This window comes from Populus alba, chromosome 18, assembly GCF_005239225.2.
Source record: "Populus alba chromosome 18, ASM523922v2, whole genome shotgun sequence".
NCBI classification, from domain to species: Eukaryota; Viridiplantae; Streptophyta; class Magnoliopsida; order Malpighiales; family Salicaceae; genus Populus; species Populus alba.
Genome location: NC_133301.1, coordinates 3736068 through 3760641, shown reverse-complemented (window position 1 = coordinate 3760641; position 24574 = coordinate 3736068). Strand labels below are relative to the sequence as shown.

Sequence of the window (24574 nt, the reverse complement as noted above, 5' to 3'; positions counted from 1 at the left end):
GGATGCAAACAAGCTTCAACATGTCTTTCTTCACCTTTTAATTAATTTCTCCAAGCTTAGGTATTAATATGAGTGAAAACTGGCTGTAACTGTCCTTGATGATGTTGCTGGACTACAAATTTGCGTCTGTGGAAAGAGATGGGCAACACTGTTCCAATCAGAGGAGGGATAAGGCATGGAAGCAGCAAGTATCGTGTGCAGAAATAGAGATTTTAGGATCCGGAAACTAGATGCTTTAATCACCTCAAGCCTAGAGTAATGAGCGGAAACAATCGCTGCCTATGGATGAATTCTGGATTGACTAAAAAAAACTTGAGCAGGTCTTATTCCAATATATCTATTGTACCAAACTGAGTGAAGAATCATATGAAATACATCATGCTAGTGCGTTGCACCGTGTTTCGAAAATGTTCTTGAAAAATATTGAAAAAATTTTATTTTCTTTACTTCAAATTAATATTTTTTTTATGTTTTTAGATCATTTTGATGTATTAATGTCAAAAATAAAATAAAAAATATTATTTTAATATATTTTAAAGTAAAAAATACTTTGAAAAAAAAATAACTACCATTCTTCTAAACACACTTTAAAATACCAAAAAAAATGTGTTGTACGTTCTTCATTCAATTAGCATGCATCTCTATGTACTTCTCCTCTCATATTGAAAGGAGTATATTCTTCAAATTTGGTATATCCTTCTCTAAGACAATTACAGCAATGGATTCCCAATCTAAAACCTCGAAAATTGGAGGCACAAAGTTGTTACATATTATAACTAAAATCATTATTAGATTTAACGGTTTTACTGATAGAAATTTCTATCGGGATTTACAATCATAGTACATTGATGGGTATTTTACTGACAAGCTCACATACAAAAATAGTTCGTTGAAAAAACTCTCATCAGTAATTTTTGTTATACTGGTGAGTCCATCAAAAATAAATTTACCAATGAATTTACAAATAAATAAAGCATGCCAAAAAAAACTTACCTGCTTCATTCCATCGGTATTTCCCTCGGGAAGTTTGTCATATAACCGACGGAATACCGTATGCAATTCCGTTGGTGTTTTTATTTATCTGTTGGTAAATATAACATATTACTAACAAAATACCATCTATAATTCCGTCAAAAAGTTAACAATAGCAATGGCATTTACAGTAATTCTTTTCCAACTCTCTGGAATATATTGATGGAAGTGGTCCATTAGTAACCCGTCATATATATATATATATATATATATATTCGTTGGTTCTAACATCACCTCGAACTTGGAAGTTTAAGTGCTCAGAACAAATTACAAGCATCCAACGGTCAAAACCCCATAGATCATCAGCAAGTTTTCCATCGGTGTTTATGTTTATATTTGCTAAATTTCTAATAATGAACACACTCATAGAATATAGCTTCTATGATTTGTGGGGCTATTTACTTCATGACCTCTTAGACAAATGCACAACTTACTTCTCTTCATGTGTTGAATGTAGTGTTGGAAGTAAAGCAGGTGTGGTATAAGATCAACACAACAATGCAAGGTCAAGAACTCAAGAATAAAAAGAAGATTAAAAGGAAGGTATACTTTTATTAAGTGTTTCTCTTTAAGCTCTCTTAGTTATTCTTTCTCTTTTGTACTTATTAATAATGTTGAATTACAAGCTTTTTTTAGGCATAAAGTTCTAGATAATCAAGGAATTAAACTAATGTAAGGAAATTCTCATTTAAAACATGAATTGTATTCTATCAACTAAACTAGTCGATCATTTCTGATTTTTCATCATCAAAATCTGGTTTGCTTTTAACACCCCTCCTTAAACTTGATTACTTCATAACTCCCAACACATCTCTCATTTTGATTTAAAAAAAATCACAATAAATATATTTACGATTTAGTCTTGTGTATTTATTATTTTGACTTCAACTTTCTTGTTTGCATTGCAATCTCACAAGTAATGAAATCTTGTGTTAATATGCTTACTTCTATCATGAAATACTGGATTCTTTGTTAATGTAATGGCTGATGAGTTATTTCATAATTATTTTAGTAGACTTCTCTTATGGCATTCATAATTCATTCAATAATCTCCTTAGCCGTATGAAATGAAAAATACATAATTTAGTAGCTATATATTCAGCTTTCTATGTTGACAAATTAACTATAGATTGCTTCTTTGAACTCTTTATGAATGTTTGTGTCTCATATAGAAAATAAAACTTGTAGTGCTTTTTCTATCTGTATCTATAGCTCAATCACTATCACTACAACCCACAAGTTCAAAGCTATTAGAATAACCATAGAATAAGTCAAAATCAATAGTATCTTTGATATACCAAAGAATTTGCTTCAAAAACTTTGAAGTGTGTCATAATAGGTGTCTTTATAAACCTACTCACAAGTTTTATTCTAAAAAGAATATCCGAACAAATGAATGTCAAATATCTCAAACTTATAAAAGGAAACATATTTTTCAACCTAAAGCACCTAGAAAACACCCTAATAACCTTTTTAAACCTATCCTTAACCTTCAAAATAAAACCAATTTCTTTTCAAAATCAACCTGGAAACCAATTTCTTCGTGATCTCCTATCTGGGTTTTTTTATGCATTTTCAAGGTTAAAAAAAAAAAAACATCCAAGTCAAACTCTTCTCATCAAATGGAAACCATTTAAAAACAAAAGGCTAATGTTTTGGTGGCCAGAATTGAAGAAATGATATTTTTCTTCTCTCTGGACCGAATTTCGACCATTTTCTCTCTTTCATCTCACCCACTGAGAGCAGAAAAATAATGAAAATGAAGTTTTGTATCAAAATAAAATTTTAAAAAAAATTCAGAAAATCGGTCACCTTATAGCAAAAACATACAAGGGTACAAAAATGTACTTCACAAATAAATTTGAATGCACCACCTATATTACCCTTGTTTTGCCACTTTAGTCCTCTGTTTTTTAAACCCTCACCCACAAAAAAAAAAAATCAATTAGGCTCTAATTTGAGCTCAATTGTATTAAAATCAAGTTTGAAAATTTGCAAATATTACATTATTATAATTTACAATAAAATATGAAAGGATAAACAGTTGTGTATAATAAAAAACATCACATTATTTAGCTTTATATATAATATAATATGGGAGATGTTTGAAATATTTTTTATGAATGAATATACCGATAAGGCCAAAAACGGATGAATTTAACCAATGCTTGTCCATAATTAATAATAATGTTATCTATAATGCACATGGTGATTACAAGTTACTTTCAAGTTTGAAGTATGATTTATCACTTAATCATGCAAAACTAATTGCTATTGCTACCGTCATTAACCATTTACATGTGACGAGTTAATTATAAATATCATTTCCTAGTTTATTTACATCTGTGTTAGCTTTAATAGGGTTTATTATTATTATTATTATTATTATTATTATGCTGCCACTGAGGGAATTTCATTTACTGATAATAACAGGAAAATAAATATCCTTTCCTTTTTCATGTTTTAGACAGGCATTGCTAGAAATAAAAGTTTTCAAAAGTGGAACACAGCACACTGAGGCCGAAGACTCAGATTGTGATATCATCCGTAAATTTCAACAAGATCAGATACATGTTCAAGTGAGTGAATATGAAGAACCTTTTACAACAAGAAAGGAGAGGCATATACAGCATAGTAACTTTATTTTGCCAAAATCTATCTACAGAAAAATACAAATGTAAGATCAGAATTCATCTATTTCCACCTGTCCATGTAACCTGTTCTGTGTTTTCACTTCCCCACAAGGGGGTTCTTTCAGGCCGCCTCCATTGAAATGAACATCTATATCAGCAATTATTTTTTTTTGGTTATCTTGGTGCACTTGGAAAAACTCTGTTGTACCAGACAGAGTGGAGAATCATATGAAATATATCGTATTTCACAGGTTCTAGCATGCCAAAGAAAATGCTGTTGTACCTTTTTGACCCTCATCTGCATCTCACGATATTTGTTTCTCCGGTATTGAAAGGAAGTATATTCTTCAAGTTCGGAATGTCCTTCTCCAGAACAAAAACAGCCAAAGGATTCCCAGTCAAAACCTCAAAAAATGGAGGCACGAAATTGTCAGATATGATCACGGGAACACATTTCATAGAAAATGGCCTCTACAACTGCGTGGACTATTGACTTCGAAACCTTTTGCACAGATACAGTACTTGCTGCTCTTCATGTACTGTGGGTAGTTCATTTGCCTCGGCCCTTGACCTTAGGCAATTTACCAAATACTTTTATATCAGGATCTTTATTTCCCCAGTGCTGTAACAGAATTGGCCGTAGATAGCCATGCATGCTACCTGGCAAAGAAAGCCAAGATTGATCTCTTGAAGCAGGTTTGCCTCCAAGATCTCTTAGAAGGTTCTGAGGTGTTCTCACGGTCGTCTCTTTAATGGCAGAGCTGCATCTTTGCCAAAAACAAAACCACCTTTATAGCATCAGAATTGCAGAGGGCCCTAATGCAATTGGCCATATGTTGTCTTGTTTCAGATGCGCCTGAGAAAAAACATGGTTATTAGGCAAACAAATTATGTAATTAGGATGTCCTAAAAACTGAAAAATCATTCCAGTTGACTGCGTGCGGATATTCAAACTTACACATCCAGCCTTTAGGACAAAAATACACTTCAATATCGTAAACTCAAAGAAGTAATAGGAAAAAAGTCCAAGGAAAAAAAATTGTACTGGATCATCACCCAATAATCTATGTGAACCATGACATGCAACAAATAGTTTTCATACAAGAAAATACTTTAAGAAACCAAAAAAGATTACTAGATATTACATAAAAGGAGATGGCATTACTTTAAATGCTGCATGACTCGAAAAAGCTTCAAGAATTCATTCAAATGGAAAATTGTAAATCTAAAGGAAGCTTGAAGAGCCTACCCAGTTCATGACAAGCAACAAGAAAGTGATCAGCACCTCGAGTTCTGTTCCCAAAAAGGATATTTTTGCCAGATCATATCCAAGTAGTTCTTTCAAATATTGTATGAGTTCTTATGACTGTGTGAATTAGGAAACATACAAATTTACCTCCAAGTTCCGAGAACTGAAAGGTAAGTTAAAACAGGTGGGATTTTTTGGGGTCTTTTGTAACAAATTTTTTGTTAGCCTCTAGCAGTTTCATGAACCATCCCTCAGAAGCATATATATACCCTTGAGCGGGGGCTGATGTAATATAGCCTTTCTCCTTCCTTGTTAGATATATACTTTCAGGATGTCCTCCATTAATTCATAGCTCCTGCAATAAACGTTGCAAAATTTTACTATCTAATCTCTCTTCGCTTGAATGTTTTTGCTTGAGCTACTCTAATTGCTATGTTCATGGGCAAACTGCTAAATGAAAAGTGTGTATCTTTAAGAATAGAACAAATTATGTGTGCATGCGCACTTAAAGCAGAAGGGAGCTTTCAATTTAATGAGCTTACTTTTTGAACATGGAGATATTCGATAAAGAGGAGCATAAAGCATGGAATCACTCTTCCACAAAGAGGTGCCTTCTGAATCTGTGATTTTGCATTTAGCAGCTCTTGGTCTACTGCTGAAGGCCATCGTGGTCTCTACAAACAAATTGGCAGCAAGAAGAGAAAAGTTAATGTAACTATCTCAAAAAATTTAATCCCTTACATAATATCAGAGCAGAGTTTTATACATACTCTTGAAATAGGAGAAGACCAACTTTGAAGCTGCAAAATTGGTTCATCTCAGATATTGAAATCACTGCTGGGGAAGGCGTATGAGGTTCTTTCTTCCACCTCATGAACAGAAGTGGACAAGAAGTATTATTCTGCAATGAAGTAGAATTATTCAACTGTTCCCCTGCTTTCCCCAGCATTTCTAAACCATGCTGATGCATCTTTATCCATCTTAGATGTATTCGACTCAACAGGAACAAACAGGAGCCAAAGTTCTAGGCTCTGCATTCCTTGGGATTGCTATATTAGATGGGAATCCACTGGTGGTAATGCTGGGGCAAATGGGGTGTAATTCCAGCTTGTGAGGTTCCTATATTTTCTGATGTGGAAGTGATGTTTTCTCGAGAAAGGCTTCTGTCAGTTTCTATTGAAGAAGATCCATTACCAGAACGGTTGAGTTCCAGTGTGGAATTTTCATTTTGATCTAGCAACTGCTCAGGTGAAGATTCCCTTCCATGGTTGTCTATTCCTAAGGACTTGTTCAAGCCTTTGATTCCTTCTGATCCAACATCATTATTTACATGGAGTGTGGAATTTGTATTTGTATCTACCAACTCATCCAGTGAAGACTCCTCTCCCCGGCTGTCCACCAGAGAAGACTCATTCATACCTCTGCTTCCTTCTTGATACAAACACCATTATTTACATTTGCTGGGTTTCAGTTCCATGATTATCACCAGTCTCTTGACCACCAGCAGTGTAGTTCAAACCATTTGATTGAGTCACATTGCTAAGCATTTCATGTGTTGGCGAGGCACCATGAGGTAAAAAGCTACTATTTCCTGCTCCTTGATCCTTTCCGAGCAGAAGACAAGATGATATTAATGTTTCCATACGGCAATTCAAAATGTGAATGTTAACACCCACAGCTACTATCACACCTATAAACCATAGCAATTTCCCAATTTCTATTGTACAGGGATATCGAAATTCTTGGCCCATCGGAAAACAACTTGATTAAACACGCTAGCTGACTTTCAATACTCAATATCATCCCTGCACATCGTTTCCAATCCTTCACTTAAATAAAGATGAAGTACATTTCATGAACATAGATGAACTTATACCCAAAGCACTAACTCTTATTAAATACAACCAGTAATCAAATCTATTGTAGAAAACGTGATTGAAATGCAGCTGCATTGTTAACAAAGAAATTGAAAGATAGTTCAACTATGTTATTGTACAATGAAAAAAGCAGATCAATTGGAATAAATTCTTCGATCTATACACTGAAGCAGCAAGCAGTTCACAGTACAGGTTTATCAACATTGAGCGGAGACTCAAAAATTAAAAACATTAATGAAAAATAAAAATAAAAAACTGTATAGTCTTACATTCAACGCAATGAATGTTCTTGAGAAAACAACAGAATTAAAAAGATTGAAGGCATTTTTACAAAAAGACAAAGGCTGTAGAGACAAACAAAACAAGAAGTTATAAAATATACAAAAAGAAGGAATTCCCACTTGCAGGAAAAAAGAAGAAAAAACAAAATCCTTCAATAAAGAAACAGAGATAAAATCATACACTAACGATTAACTGATTACTTACTTTCCAAACAAGTATGAACCAACACTCTCTAATTTCACACGGATCCCACTAAGAAAGAAAGAAGAATTCCCGAATGAAACATCATAATTGCCAAAACCAACATGCAACATACTAAAAGGAAATCAATTTAATCGCCAATCACGACCACAGAAATCTTTTTCTTTGCCAACAAGAAGCAGCCGACACCATATTCATACATACCCCACATAAAAATTTCTACCATAACAGCCAAAAGAAACAAATCAAAGTCCCAGAAGATTACCAGAGACAGGGGCAGAGGTGTGGTCGCTTTTTTCAGTAATACATGCTAGCTCTCTACATAAAAAGGGAAAGAAAACGCAGTAAAGGAAAGGAGGAGTGCCCTTTTGTCGAAGGGTCACTAGCGCCAGTTGTTAAAACAACGAACCAGATCCCAAGTTCTTATAGTCCTTTTAATTAATATTCTTTTCGTGTTTAGCCACCAAACAGTAATAATAAGGTTAGATTAGTGAAACTTAACGACCGCTAATTAAAATAGATTAAGAATAGAAAGAGAAAGTGAAGTTATTTCATTTGTGTGTTAACTCACCCTGCTTCTTCGCCTTCCTCAACTTCTTTAGAATAGTCGCATCTTTGCCAGAACGAAAGATTCATTTGTTATTTCAGCTTTTGCAGTACTCCACGCGCGTTTCGGCACGCTACAGGTTTACGTGTGTGGGGACGTTTCAGCAAATCAGTGGATTATGTCAGAATTTTTGTTTTTTTTAGGATGGGGATGTTTCAATAGCCATCAAGGCTTTGTTTTCTTCTTTTTTTCTTTTTTTTTATAAAGATGTAGTTATATTTTTTTTTTAAAGTGTTTTTTTTAAAAAAAATATATTATAATAATATTTTTTAAAATTTATTTTTAATATTAGCCAGTTAAAATTAATTAAAGACGCATAATCACTCATATTAATTTGATGTATTGAGATTAAAATATTAAAAAGTCAAAGAATAAAGAGTCAAAAAGAAAATGAAGCTGAGAAGATTGTTTAGTAATTAAGAAAATGGACTCTTATTTTTTGATTACTTGTAAGAAATCATTTCTAACAAAGAAAAGATATTTGAAAAAAGTGATAGCGTATATTGATCCTTCCATTTTCAATAAAAATAATCCAAATATGTAAGTTTTTTGAGTTCCATATATTGAATTTAAATGCTGCTTTTTTGTTATTTAAAAAAATACGAGGGAATTTAATTCACTCTAAGCTAGTGTTTTTCTTAAAAAAAAAATTAAAAAAATTAACATCCTTAAAAAAAAAAAAAAAATAATACACGTGAACAATGCATAATTCACATGGACATTGTTCACCTGGAGTGAACAATACCCAGGTGAATTATATAACTCACCTGCTTTGCAAAACATGAGAAGTAGGTCTCAACTGCTTCTCCCAAAACACCATTTCAAGTAATAACGAGATGTATGCCCACGCGCTGCCGCGGGCTTATAAAATAAATATATTTAATAGTGTTATAATTGTGAATCAACGCTAGATAAGTAATAGAAACTAAAGATATGATGGAGCTAATATTTCATGACGGGAAAAAAAGTTGTGTTGGTGATCAAAATTTAGAGACTGGACAAAATGATTTGTAGCAATCCATAATGTTTTGGGAGGAAAGATACATTGATTTCGCCACATGATTTAGCTTTTCTGTTAATAAAAAGAAAAAAAATTACAAAGCTAAATTTTCTACAACTTAATATTTAAAAAAACCAACAAAAGATAATTTTGGAAGAAAAAAAACCTATAAGAAAAAACATTGTAGCAATTGATAATGTTTTATGAGGAAAAACTACGGTGCTTTCCCAATAAAATAAAATAAAAAAAACCATTTAGATAAATACTTGTAGCAATCCTTATTGTTTTGTAAGAAAAACTATAACGCTTTCCCTATATGATTTAACTTTATTGTAATTATAATTCTTAACCAACTTAATATTTTTTAAAAAATAAAACAAAGATAATTTTGGAAAAAATAATAAAAAAAATCATATGGGAAAACACTGCAATAATTCACAGTGTTTTAAAGAAAAAAATTATAAAGCTAAATTCTTAATCGGCTCAATATTAAAAAAATATTAAATCAACAAAGATAATTTTAGAAAAAAAAATATTAAAAGAAAACATAGAAAAAGGAAAAAAATCATGTTGGAAACACTGTAGCAATTCACGATATTTTGTAATGAAAGCTATAGTGCTTCCCCACATGATTTAACATTTATTTATAATGACTTTTAATAGTAATTTTCAACAATGTTTTGTGAGGAAATCTACAGTGCTTTCCCCACATGATTAAAGCTTTATTACAAAGTTAAATTCTAACCAACTCGATATTAAAAAAAATAAAATCGACGAAGATAATTTAAAAAAATATTACAAAAAAGAAAAACACAAAAGAAACTGGAAAAAAAAAACCATGTAAGGAAAAATTGTATCAATCCATAGTGTTTTTGTGAGGAAAAAACTTGTATTTATTTGTAATTGCAATTATTAAACAACTTAATATTTAAAAAATAAAATTGACAAAGACAATTTTAGAAAAAAAACATAACAAAACAGAAAAAAAACTACATGAGAAAAAAACACTGTAGCAATCCACAGTAATTGCAAGGAAAGTTATAGTGCTTTCCTCACATATTGTAACTATAATTTTTAACCAGCTCAATATTAAAAAAATAAAATAAAAAAAAGATAATTTTGGAGAAAACAAAAACAAAAACAAAGAAAACCATGCAGAGAACACTGTAGCAATCAACAATGTTTTAAAGAAAAAAAATTACAAAACTAAATTATTAATCAGCTCAATATAAAAAAATTAACAAATATAATTTTGAAAAAAATAAAAAAATAAAATAGAAAAACTAATTGAAAAACACCGTAACAATCCATAATATTTTAAGGGAAAAAAATTACAAAGCAGAATTTTTAACCAGTTCAATATTTAAAAAGTAAAAATCAATAAAGAAAACATTTTAAAAGAAAATTAAATGGAAAAAAAGAAAAAAAAAGAAAGCAAAGTTGGAAAAAAAAAAAGGAAAGCAATTTCGAAAAAAAAAAAGAGAAAAAAAAACGAAAAAAAAAAAGAGGGAAAGTTGAAAAAAAAAATGACAAAATGCAAAAAAAAAAAAAAAGGAAAGCACTGTGGATTACTGTTGTAATCCACAGTGATTTAGGTGTGGGGGAACAGTGATTCCCCCACACCATTTAGATTTCCCCCACACCATTTAAATAGTGTTATAATATGGTCAAGAGATTTTTGAACTAGCTTTCTTACAATGAGACTAAGTTCATATTTTCCAGTCCAATTATAATTATATATGTCAATATGATAAAATTTATGAGAGTTTTATTTATAAAGACATGACATCAAATTTAAAATTTGCTAGTTAAAAAGAGAAAATAGCATACCAACCCCTTGAGGTCTCTTGCTCTTGTATCAAAAGAGGCTACGTGTTATAGGGTTAAATTAGTCATGGGTAAACTAACGAAAATAGTATTGGGATGACACAACAAGACAATGTCAAAATCAGAGCATTGATGAGATCGATAGCGTCGACAAAATTAACAGCAGGCGCTGATGATAAGTCTGGATGATGGATTGTCAAAGACTTGTTGAAACAATGTTGGAATGATATAAATGGGATAGTGTAGAATTCGACAACATTGATGAGATTAGCAGCGTCGATAAAATCGATAGTAAAGGCTAACGATAAGTTTGGACAATGAATAATTTAAGACTTGATGCAAACACTACTAATATGAATGGTAACATGCATTGGCAGGGGCAGCGCGCATGAGAGTTGATAGATTTGGTAGCAATGTATGTCTATCGATTCAACAGCATTAACGTATTGGTGCAATGGGCAAATGAGATTAGAGACTTGGACGATGAACAATTCAAAGCATGCAAACACGTATTCTGGCAGCATGGGAGTTGGCAAAAGGGACATCTAACTTGCTGGGTGGCAGGCTATGGAAGAAGCAGCAATTAAAGGCAGTTATCGAGAGTTTTCAACAAGCAAAACTAACCAAACATGGTCTGTGTCTTGGGGGACAATTTTGTTGTAATCTTCCATGTTATTTCCCTTGTAAATATGTTGTATACATGGGTGTAGCATGCAATGTTATGGGCAGAATGTTAGAGTAGAACACTTATGCATAGTACATACACAAATAGACTTGTTTATACCCTTTGTTAACGAGACTAATAAAGGCTGGAATTGATTCTTGTAGTAAGTGTGCTTGGTTCTATTCATATTCATTTGTGTGTTCTGTTTGTTTACAACGTTGAAAAAGTGTGAGTAATTTCTTGAATTAATGGGACAAACTAGTTGTTGATAAACATGAGTAAATCGATGAGCAGAAAGACTAAGTCTGATGAAAGTAGACTGTCATATAGAAAATTTTAACAAGAAATTAACAAACTAGGTGTCCTTAATCTGACTTTCCCTTTCTTAATGCATTGTTTGCCTAAAAGTGTGTGGTTGTGTTTCTATAGTTGATTATTTGCTTTTTATAGTTAACTCTTCAAGAATTGATCGGTTTTATAATTAAACTATTTTTGTGTACTTGTTATTTCATCAGTTAACTTTTATTATGTGAGTGTTTGCACTGCGATTGGACAGTTCAGTTTATGCTAGTTAATTAGTGGAATATTCAGAAATAGACTGCTCTTTTTTAGTTTATTTTAATGAATCCGACGTGAAGGCCGCTGACTTGTTCAAAACCTACAATTCCAGGACCAAATCCACTCTTTGGTGGTCTAAAATCGACGAGTTCAGTGTTTTGGAAAGACCCGGTCATATGTGGATCGAAGGAGAGGGAATGCTTCACGCTTTGTGCTTCGACAAAGATGGTGATGGTGAAACATGACGGTTCTGTACAATAATAGACATGTTGAAACCGAAACGTTCAAGCTTGAAAAACAAAGAGACAAGCCATCTTTTCTTCCAGCCATAGAAGGCAGCCCGCCCGCCATTTTGATAGCGTACTTATTAAATATGGTGGCCCACGGCCTCAATCTTTTTATTTATTTATTTTTAAACTAATAAATCTCAATATCGTTTTTGAATTTTTTTTTTTTAAGAATTTGATTTTTTTTTTTTACTTTAAAATAATTTACTTTTTGTTTTTTATATTATTTTAAACGTTATTTATATAAAAATAAATTTTAAAAAATTAAAAAACACTTATTACCGGCTTTAAATTTTTTTTTTACAATAAAATAAATTTGAAACTCTTGCGGCAGAAAAAAATATAATAATCAATGGAGCTTCAGTTAATTGCATGAAAAATCTTGTTCTTGTGAGAATAATTTTATTGGAAAATTTAATAATTATTATAATAAGTAGCCAATTAATGGCTCGAATTTCTGACAATTAAAATTGATATAATTATTCATCGTTTAGAAAAAAGTAATATAATTCTCAACTTTTTTCTTGTTTGAAATTGCGAAGCAATAAACGGAGTCCTTGTGTCCTGAAAAGGGTACGTGTAAGTTTTGGGTATTGACTAATTCACAAAATTAAATGGAAAGTTCATGCGCATGGAATGAACAAGTGCCTTACTATTTAATTTTTTTATATTCCTTTTCCCCTAGTTAATTTGGTGATGAAAGCTAGCACGAATTTTTTATTTTTTTTTTAGTATTTAAGATTTGACTAATGCATGATAATAAATTCCAGCTGCGATTTGGAAAAGTCAACAAAGATCTTAGCAACACCAATGTTTCGAGCATTCAGGGAAGTTCTACTCAATCGCTGAAAATCACATCCCTCAAGAGATTGACATCTTTTCCCTTCAGACTTTAGGAGATTGGGATATAAAGCGGAACTTGGCATCGACCTTTCAACAGCCACCCAAAGGTTTTATTTTTTTTTTTTTTTTTTATAAAAAAAAAATACCTGCAGAAAAGGCCATTGAATGTGTTTCAGCAAGGAAAACAACACACAACTAAGTAGTATTTATCTCTGTTAATTTCTTGTCTGTTTCAGAGAGCACCAGGTACTGGAGAGTTGGTTGTCTTTGGGGTGGATGCGATGAAACCTTTCATGGAACTGGGAATTGTTTCTGGTATATTTTCATTTTCCATCCAGTTAACGAATCAAAAAACAAAAAAGTGTTTACTAAAATCAAGAACCATTTTTACTTGCGTGACAATTAACTTGCGAACCCTACTTTCAGCTGATGGAAAGAGACTCGTACATAAGGCTGATCTCAAGTTCAACAGATGCACCCTTAGTCATGACATGGGGGTAACAGAGAGGTTACTGATCTTTGCCATCACCGGAAATTAACTTGGAAAAAAAATATAAAACTATGACAACAAAATCTAATCTCCTTTCTTCATTTATTTTGTAGGTATAATGTGATCATGGATTTTCCACTAACAATTAGATATTACAGAGACTCATCAAGGAAGGCCGTGAGTGCCATTACACTAACCATAACTCTCAAGTGTCAATCATTTAGTTCTGATCAAAGTGTTGTTGCGGCAACGAGAAGTAATTTGGTTTCTGCCACTTAACAGGTTGATAAAGTTTGAAAAAGAAGAATATGCAAGAATCGGGATTATGCCCCGCTATGGCAATGCCGACTCAATCCGTTGGTTCGAGGTGGAACCGAATTGCACATTTCACATTCTTAATTGTTTCGAGGAAGGAGATGAGGTTAGTAATGAAAACATCACCTTTTTTATTGGTCAATTCATTGCATGCAATGTATCTAATCTTCTTCTTCTTGTTTGTTTTTTTTTTTTTTTTTTTTGCTGGGGCAGGTTGTAGTGAGGGGGATTGCAGGTCCCTCGAAATCAATCATATCAGAAATCTTGCGATGTGGATTTGGACAAGTTTGAGTGGGTCTCCGGAAGACTTAGGAGCAAAGGACCTGTTGAGCAAGATCCTAAACATTTCAAAACGATGAACTGTTGTTCTGCCGATCTTATGAATGGAGACTAAAACATGGAAACCGGAGAGGTTAAAGAGAGAGAAACCTAACTGGAACTCAATTATCTATCGAGTTTCCAATGATCAATCCAAATTTTAATGGTGTAAAGAACAAATTTTGGCTACGCCCAAACTGTCCATGGCTTGGCAAGTGCTTCTTCAGGTCAGTTCTACATCCGAATTCATCGATTCTCAGCATATAAGATTTAACAATAACCTTGCTTTACCATTTCATATTAATCTTTCAATCTGGTTGTTCTAGGCATGCCAAAATTTGGAGGTCTAGCCAAAGTTGTACTTTATGAAGAGACTGCCAATAAGGTAATTAAACTGCTGAATAGTCAGATTTATCGCGTTATTATTTCTTTATTTTCACAAATGAATTCCTGCTGATCTAAATTATCGTTCTCTGATCTAGGAATGGGAGGAATCTGAAGGGCATATAAAGGTGGAATACCATGAATTCGAGGGAAACACCTTCTGCACTGGAGCTGCCTTTGTCCCGGAAAGAAGGTGGGCTTGAGGAAGATGATGGCTGGATCATCACTTTCGTTCATGATGAAGACACCGATACCTCCAAAGTAAGTTGATTTTATAGATGTGAAGCACTCGCAATTCTAATAATTTTTGTTTCCCAATCATTAAATCCTGTTGTTTAATTTTTTTTTTCAGGTTTATATAAGGACACGAAGAATTTCACAAGTGAGCCCAGTTGCCAAAATTACATTGCCATGTCGAGTCCCATATGGATTTCATGGAGCTTTTATGCCAATTCCATCGCATAACAAAGTAATTGGACAATATTTCATGGAAAGCCCACAGTAATTTTGTGGAGAAATTAGCCGAATTGACCGGATCTTGGACGCAATATATTAGATAAAAAATAACATGTATAGTTATGATTCAACTTTGAAACCAGAAATGTGCGTTGCGTGTGTCTTAGTGAAAATGGGTTGGGTTGGGTTAGGTGGATTCCATTTATTATTATTACCACTACTAGTCTACTTATATTATTATTATTATTGAAATAACAAAAAAAAAAATATAAACTTTATCTAAATGCTATTATTATCGACCACTTTTTATTCTCTCAATGATTTTATTAGTTAAAAGAATAAATAGTCCAAAAAAAGCATTAATTACAGTTTCCTTGAAATTTTTTACATTCTGATTTTCATTATAAAACATGTACCACAATAAAAAAAATAGCATTAATAATCAATGCGTGTATCGATAAATTTTCTATTCTTACATCTCTTATATGAATATTTAATTACCGCCTCCACTAATTTTTCTAGACTAGATTATGCCGTAATTAATAAAATCCCGAATTCTGATGTACAATAATTCATCATTCACAATCTGTAGAGTGAATCTCGATACATTTATGAACGATCATATCATTACTTATATATTCAATCTATTTAAATAATGATGACAACATGTATTAATTAACCACGTTAACTAAATAAATTTACAAAAAATATTGGTTAAGCTCAATTAATTAAATCTATTTTAATTAGTTTTTTTTTAATTCATTATCAATTATATGTCTATATAAATTCAAATTTCTACACACATTTACCAAAAAATATAAACTCAACAAGTAAAATTAATAAAATATAAAACGAACCCGTTAAATAAGCTATTGTTATTTCATTACAAAACATCAAAGTAAAAAATTCGACATAAATTTCATTAATTTACAAAAAAAATATATTTTATAAATAATTTAAAACAAACCATAACATGTATATAATTGATAAAATCCGATACATCAAAAATTATATTTAAGAAAAAAAACTATAAAACAGTGAACTCTTAGACAAAATAAATATACTTATAAAAAATATACAAAATAAAAATTTAACATTTAAAAAAAATTATTTTCAAATAAAAAAGAGTATATTTGCTTATTTAAGATAAAGAATTCACATTTGAATCTGAGTATGGATGCTGATAAACAAAGTGCTGTGATGACCATATTTGTTGTAAGAGATTGAATTGTGTTGATATTGAGGGGGAGTGACTATTTGTTGCATAAAAAATACATAAGAAAAAAAAAAAGAAATGAGGGAAGGGAGAGGAGAGTTGATCACTAGGTCATAAAATTAAATATTATTAATTGATTTACTGATGAAATTATTCCATCGGTCATTCTATAAGTAAAAGTGTCATGTCAACGTATGATTTTTTTTTTTAAAATCTAATTATAATACCATCTGTAATTTTTTCGGTATATATACCCGAAGGGATTATTTTCCATCAGTATATTTACAGATGAACTTTACTGTCAGGTTAATTTTATCGGTAAATCCGTTAATAAAAAGTTACACGTCATCAATACTTTTTTTACTGTAATTTTCTTGATATATACCGACGGATATAATGATGAAAAAGTCTGTCGGTAAAATTTATTGCAAATCTATCAAGAAAAAAATTTCATTTATATTTTTAATTGTATTTATTAAATTTATGATAATGATATTTAATTAATTAATACATATCATGATTTTCATGGATGCTACGTCCTAAAAACTCTCTTAATTTTGATTATAAAAAGCTATAATTTCTAGCTTTTTAAAAAACAAATTACTTTTTGCAAATTATAAACGCAAAAAGCTATTATAAATACCAGATCAATATTAATATATATATATTTTTTTCTTCTAAGGAGGTGACCCCACCCCATCTTTTCAGGTTTAATGAACGACACTGACCTTCGACAAAAAATTTCAAAGTTTTAATTGTTTATGTATGAGACAAGACATTTTTATAGCATGCGAAAATAACTTGACTATATAAATGGTCTATTCTTTAAGCACGTGTTGTCGTTGTTGTTTTTGATAATTTTTTGTGTATTAAAACTAAATTCCTTTTAAATTAAATTTCAATTACAACATTTATAACTCAAATTCATCTGTTGATAATATGGACAGAAATTTTTTGTTTTAAGCACTTAAACTGCTAAGCTAGTTATGAATCAGCTGCCGCCCTTTGGCATACTTGTAAAGGTCCAATTATTGAGAGTTGTAATTTCATTAATCTCTAAAGTATTAAAGTAGAAGTAAGCAAATAAATGGTCAGCATTAACTCAAAGTCTTGGGAGGAATCCCATCTGCTTCTTGTTTGGTTGATGCCATTGATAAAAATCGAAATAGCATTTACATTAATATAATTTTTCACCAAATTTCCCCTTTTCACTAACAAATTTTCCCCATTTTTTTTTGGGACTCTTCAATTCTTGAACTAAAACAATTTAAATTTTTTAGTAGTTGGAATATTAAAAATCATAATAGTTTAACCAAGTTGTCAATGAATATTAGCTCAAATTTCCAAAATTATTCTTGCCAAATGTGTTCTTAATTGGTGAGACGGTAAGATTTTATTAGAAATGAAAAACTAATTAACTATAACTAAAATCAATTATTATTATTAATTTGGATGTAGTATCCCTTCTAGATCCAATGAATTTAGAACTAGAAAGAAATATTTGACCTAAGTTGTTTAGAAGTGATAGAAGAGTGGATCCAAGTCCCTTGAATCTTGTAATCTTACCTGGCCAAAGACACTAGGAGCAGGCATTTAGACCCAAGCTTGGGTTTGCTTGCAGGGCCGGACCCAACAGCATTGGGTCCGGATGTAACTCCATACCCAACAACATTGGGTCTGGCAGCAATGCCAAGCTCCAAGCTCTTGGATATCCCTTTGAAGATAAATCTAATATTTTTAGATTTTAGATTTTTTTGATATTTTTTTGAGAAAAAAAAAAAAATAACTTGCGGCATATCAAATGTTACCTAACTAGTACAAGGACTAAGTTGCAAGCAAATATAAAGCTAGTGATGGAAGCTGGACAACAACAAATACGTTGAAACCGAAACATTCAAGATAGAAAAACGAAGAAGAAACAAACCATCTTTTCTTGCTGCAATGGAAGGCAGTTCCCAACCAATATTACCAGCATACTAGCTGAATTTGGTGGGCATATCTATCTAAATATTTTACTCTAAATATTTAATTTGGTGCAAATTAAAATAAGAGTAGAATGAATGCTTGGAGGCCTTGTTGTTATGACTAATTATTAGCAGATGTCTTGGTTCTTTAACTCGATATGCAGCTACGATTTGGCGAAGTTAACAAGTACATTAGCAACACCAACGTTTTTGAACATTCAGGGATTGCTGAAAATCACATGCCTCAGCAAATCAACATTTTTTTTTTAAAATCAAAGCTTAAAATAATCAGGTTAACTAACCCAACCCACAGCTAACCGCTTTAACTAACCCAACCCGCAATACCAATTCAGATATGGTATTGTAATTATTATCATGATACCACTTTTCTTTTCATAAATCAGCCCATTTTCTTCCATGTTGCAAAGGGCCCCGGATACAGGGGAGCTGGTTATAATCGGGGTGGATGCCACAAAACCTTTCTTGGAACTAGGAGTAGTTTCAGGTATGGTATGTGTATCATTTCAATTAGAACAGTACTGCAAATAAATTTTGCACAATGAGATGTTTTATAAACTTTCCTTGCCTCGTACTTCAAACTAGTTAACTTTCAGCAGATGGAAAAAGATTAGTTCATAAAGTTGATCTCAAATTCAACTTTCTCATGACATGGGAGTTACGGGGAGGTAAATCTATTCAATATTAGTCTAAAACACTACATGGGCATTATAATTCAAATTGAAAGCTGTAATGATCAAGATGAATTGTGTTTCCGGGCACAATGTGGTGATGGATTTTCTACTCATTCTAGACATGCACAGACTCCTTAAGGGTGGCCCGTAAGTACTCAAATATCTTGCTGTACTTTATGTGTATTGTACATGACTTGACCAATGAACTGGTAATTATGTCTGTCATGGACCATGACGTGAACAAAATGCAGGTTGATAAAATATACATAGCAGAATATGCAAGAATTTGGAATCATGCCTTGCTATGGCAACGCAGACTCAATCAAGTGGTTTCAGGTGGAATCAAATTGCGCACTTCACCTTCTTCATTGTTTTTGATGAAGGCACTGATGAGGTAAACTCATAGATTTCTTACGTAAAAGGAAAGATTCCTGACAGGAACTGAATTCTCTACGGATTTTCCAATGATCCACGGAGATTTTACTGGTGTTAAAAAATAAATATGGCTATACCCAAGCTACTGATTCAAATGCTAGCTCTGACTCCGGTGATTATAACTCTAAAACTTTTCTTTCTATAGAAGTTTACTATAACCCTGATCATTAATTTACTTTACTTGACATTTCAGGTATGCCTAAACATGGAGGTCTAGCAAAACTGTATTTTGAAGAGCCAGAAACAAATAAAATCAGTTCGGTAGTTAATTAAGCTCTTATGTGTTATTAACCTTCTTTCCTAACACATCTAAATTTATGCTGACACTTTTTTGGTTCTGTGAATCAGCAAGGTGGCCAATCTGAAGAGCTGATAAAGGTGGAATACCATAATCCGAACAGAATACTTTCTGCACTGGAGCTGCCTTAGTTCCCAAACAAGGAAGTCATGAAGAAGATGGATGGATAATCACTTTTGTCCACAACGAAGATACAAGCATGTCTAAAGAAGATCAATTTTGCACTTTGGTACATAATAATTATACGACTCTTATATCTAAAGTATTTGTCTACCTTCATAGGCTTATATAATTGACACCAAAAAGTTTACCAGTGAGCCAGTTGCCAAAATCACGTTGCCATGCTGCGTCCCATATGGATTTCATGGAGCTTTCATGCCAATCCTGTTGCAAAGTTTGACAGCATCAAATGTTTACATCACCACTTTCTGTTTAGCAGTCTCTTGGGTTATAAATTGTATAATCTGGATGACATCCAGAATTTGTTTTTATTGATCGTTGTATATATGATATACACTCAGCTTTAAACATTGAATTTAAGGTTTAAACTCAAGAACATAAAGAAGAAATCAAATTTTCTTAAACGTTGGATCAAAAATAATTTTATTTACACTTCAAATAATAACACTCGAAAAAAAAGAGTAACAAAGAAAAGTCGAAAGGCATTCTATTTTATTTTATTATTTATTTTATTTTCGAGTCTCACCTTCCTAATACTTTTAACCATTTGAAATTGAGTCCTTCTATCAAGTTTATATTGATTTTAACAAAACCCTTCTTTTCTCTACTTTTTTTTTCCTTCTCCTTTCTCCTCAACCGCCGCACAACCCAACCCAACCCAACGATAAGTCGATTAAGCAATCAAGTGAAAAAGAGGCACCAAAACTACTAAAACTAATTGTCATCACCACCACATGAGCCTATAGATGATGATCAATTTATATTCACATCACTAACCTTAGAAACCCTAACTACTAAAAACTACCCAAACATGAACCAAAAGACTCAAACCCTAAAAACTGAAGAAAAATTGAAGCTAAAAAACCCTAGATTAGCCACTAAACAAAATCACAAGATTAGCCACCGCCACCACTTCAAAAACATAATATTCATGGAAAACAACTTAATTCCCAAAAAAAAAGTCAAAATCACCATAATTAAAGAACCCTAGGATTCAAGAATTGAAATCACAAAAATCATATCCAAGACACTTTCAAAAAAATAAAAATGAAGAGAGAAATAGAGACGGAATTACCTCAGCTGCAAGATATTCAAGAACAGCAGCGAGGTAGACAGGAGCGCCCGGGACCAACACGCTCAACATACTTGCCTGCCTTCAAGAACCTAGTAATACGACCCACCGTAAACTGCAAACTAACGACATGGGGGCAAGAGAGAGAAGGACGGGATAGAGGAGGGAGGAGAAAATAAAGGAGAGGAGAAAAAAACATACAAAAAAGAAACAGGGGATGTTTTTTTAAAATACTCCTTAACCTTTTTTTTTCTTTTTAAAATTTTTAGAGGAAGATTTTCTTTAAATAATTAACTAAAATGATTTTAAAAAAAATTATCAAGATAATTCATAGTTCTTCAAGAGAATTAGAATTTTTTATGATAATATCAAAATTTATTTTATAAATAATTATTCATTAACTTAATATGCAGAATTTCTAAATGATTTACTCATTAATAATTAATAAAAATAGAATATCTAATTTTTTATTATAAATTATTATATATTTTTATTAAAACCTAATTTCATTAAATTATTTATATAGGTGTATAAAAATGAAAAATTTATAATTTGTTTTAACTTTTTTTTTTAATTGAAACTTCCTTTTATAATCATAATAATGTTTTTTTTTATTTAAATTGCTTCTCAAAAAAGATATTTTTTTCATAAAAACGCATGAATAAAAAACATTTCCTTTTCAATTCAAGTTATTGGAGTTTTTATATTTTTGTAATTGTCATTAATTTTTGTTTAATAAAATATAATTTTAATAAAAAAAACATGTTATTATAAAAAAAAATGATTGAGAACTTATGGTTGTACCTAAAAATATTTTTTTCTATGATTTTAATCATTTTTTTTTACAAATATATATTTTTAACTCTTTTTATAATTAAATAAAAACTGATTTTGAAAAACTATTCCCGACAGCACAGTCTTTATCCTTAAATTGGGAGGCTCAACGTGACATAATGCAGATTTATCGTTTTGCGGGGGAGGTTAAGCGTAATGAATGCCAACAATATTCCATCTTAGTGGCCAACTTATTTTATTACACTAATTATTTATGCTTATTGGAACTTTTAGTGATTATAAATCACAGCTTTAGCCGTACAGATTATAATATTTTCATGAGTGAAATGATTTAAATATTTAGTAGAATTGTGGACGCATTTGTGGATACAATGGGCGGTTTGTTTATCAGGCTTTAAAGGTGTTTGATTGCATGTTTTTTAAATTATTTTTTATTTAAAAATATATTAAAATAATATATATATTTTTTTAATTTTTTAAAAACTCAAGAATAAGAAAATATTTAAGAGAAAGGTATACTTTTATTAAGTATTTCTTCCTAAGCCTTTTAGTTATTCTCTCTTTCTCTCTTTTTTGTGTTGCTTAAAAATGCTGAATTACAATCATTTTTATAAGCATTTAAACCTAGATAATCAAGAAATTTAAATAATACATGGAAAATCATAATCTGAACAAGATCAACTAATTTATTTAATTTAACTAGTGGACTGATTCCTCTGTTCTTCATAAAAACTAGAAATCGAATATAATTTTCAACACCCCCGTTTAAACTTAATTTCTTCATAATTCCCAACATATCTTTTATTTTGATAAAAATATCATATTTAAGTGGCTTTGTGAAGATATCCATGACTTGTTCATGTGTCTTCATATACTTTATTTCAACTTTTTTATTTATAATGCAGTCTCTCATTTATTAAATCTTATGTCAATGTGCTTTTCTTTTGTCATGAAAAACTAGATTTTTAGCTAAGAAAATGGCTCATAAGTAATCCATATAAATCTTTGTAGGCTTTTCTCATGGCATTTGCAATTCTTTTAATATTCTCCGTAGCCATATAGAATAACAAACACATGATGTAGTGGCTATATATTCAACTTCACATGTTGACAAAGTGACCATGGATTGCTTCTTTAAACTCCATGTGAATATTGTGTCTTCCATGTAGAAAATAAAAAACTCGTAGTGCTCTTTCTATCATCCATATCTCCAGCCCAATCACTATCACTATAATCCACAAGTTCAAAACTATTAGAATAACCATAGAATAAACCAAAATCAACAATACCTTTGATATATTGAAGAATTATCTTCAATGCTTTGAATTGTGTCATAGTTGGTGTTTTCATAAATCTACTTACAAGTCCTCCTCCAAAAAGAATATCAGATGAATGCATGTTAAATATCTCAAACTCTCAATTAAGCTCTTGAAAGTTGTAGAGTTTATCTTTTTTTCTTCATCATTCTTTTGACATCTTTTCTCCACACTTAACTGGACTATTTACTCTTGCACAATCTTCTATCTTGAACTTCTTGAGAACTTCTTTTGCAAACTTCTATTGATTTATAAAGATTCTATCTTCTCCTTATTTGATCACAATCCCTAAGTCGTGGGATATGAGAGCAATATTTATAATCTCAAACTCCTTGATCATTGCATGTTTGAAGTCTTCAAATATCTTTGGATTATTTCCTGTAAAGATCAAGCCATGCACAAACAAACATACAATAAAAGTATTACTATTCTCTTTTATCTTTACATAGATAACTTATTCATGAGGGCATTTAATAAATCAATTCTTTAAAAAATAGCCATCAATGCGACTATACCAAGCCCTTGGGGCTTGTTTCAATCCATACAAGGCTTTGTTCAACTTTAATACCTTGTCTTTATGTTCATTCACTTCATATCTCATCGGTTGTTTAATGTAGACCTCTTTTTCAAGATGACGAAGAAAGGCTGATTTGACATCCATTTGATGGATTCTTCATCATAATTAATCACATGCTTTTGATTATAGACTTTTGTCACTAACCTTGCCTTGCACCTTTCTACTTCTCCTTTAGCATTCTTGTTTTAATTGTAGATTCACTTGACACTTATTAACTTCTTTTTTCTTGGTCTAGGAACCAATTTTCATGTATCATTCTTCTCAAGTGATGCAATCTCCTTAACCATAGCAATTCTCTATTTTGCAGCCTTTATTGCTTCTTTAAACACTATAGATCATATGTAGCAAGATGACAATATAGTATTACATCATCATCAATAGAATTAGCTACCTCATATAAGTCATCAAGGCTTCTCATCTTTTTTGATGGACTTGGTGGAGTACCACTACTTGAGTTTTCACTAGATGAAGAAGGTAAATGTGAAAATGACACCATTGGTGATTATGAAGGTGTAGCTTGTTTTTTATGATCTTCATAGCTCTCCTTCTCTTTATCAAGAATTAGTAGAAAATTATATTTCTCACCATCATCTACCTTTCAATCCCATACTTCTTCTTCATTAAACTCAGCATCTCTGTTAATCACTATTTTTCCTTTATTGATGTTGTAAAACTTATATCATTTGAACTTTTGGCCATAACCTACATAAATAATTTTTTAGCTATTATCATCTAGCTTGATCCTCACTTGATGATCATCTAAATGAACATAGTCATTGCTCATAAAAACTTTCAAGTGAAAAACACTTGGCTTTCTTTCACTTTGTCATAACCCATTTTTTGGTTATTCCCTAATTTCACTTTTTCTCTTCCAAAAAATCAAAAAATATTTAAACTAAAAACAAAAAAATCCAAAAAATAATAACAGTGAGAAGAGGATGTCAGAGCACCCAGAAAATAGCTAGAAGTTGGTTGAGGAGGCTAAAAAATTCAAAGATTAAAATTT

General features: G+C 31.4%; 1 protein-coding gene, 1 long non-coding RNA gene and 2 pseudogenes across 4 annotated transcripts in view; 1 reads left to right on the top strand and 3 right to left on the bottom strand.

The window, feature by feature from the left end:
• The window catches only part of LOC118032810 (carotenoid 9,10(9',10')-cleavage dioxygenase 1-like), a 56209-nt pseudogene extending 36450 nt beyond the window's left edge, over nucleotides 1–19759 (top strand).
• Nucleotides 1–24574, bottom strand: part of LOC118053671 (VAN3-binding protein) — a 99123-nt gene that overhangs the window by 19086 nt on the left and 55463 nt on the right. The window lies entirely within an intron of this gene.
• Nucleotides 3840–8008, bottom strand: LOC118032801 (probable glycosyltransferase At5g03795; annotated as a pseudogene).
• On the bottom strand, nucleotides 19779–21100 carry LOC140954962 (uncharacterized). Its single transcript, XR_012168650.1, has 2 exons — nucleotides 20884–21100; nucleotides 19779–20012 (listed from the first exon to the last, which is right to left on the bottom strand). It is a non-coding gene; the product is annotated as an uncharacterized lncRNA (long non-coding RNA).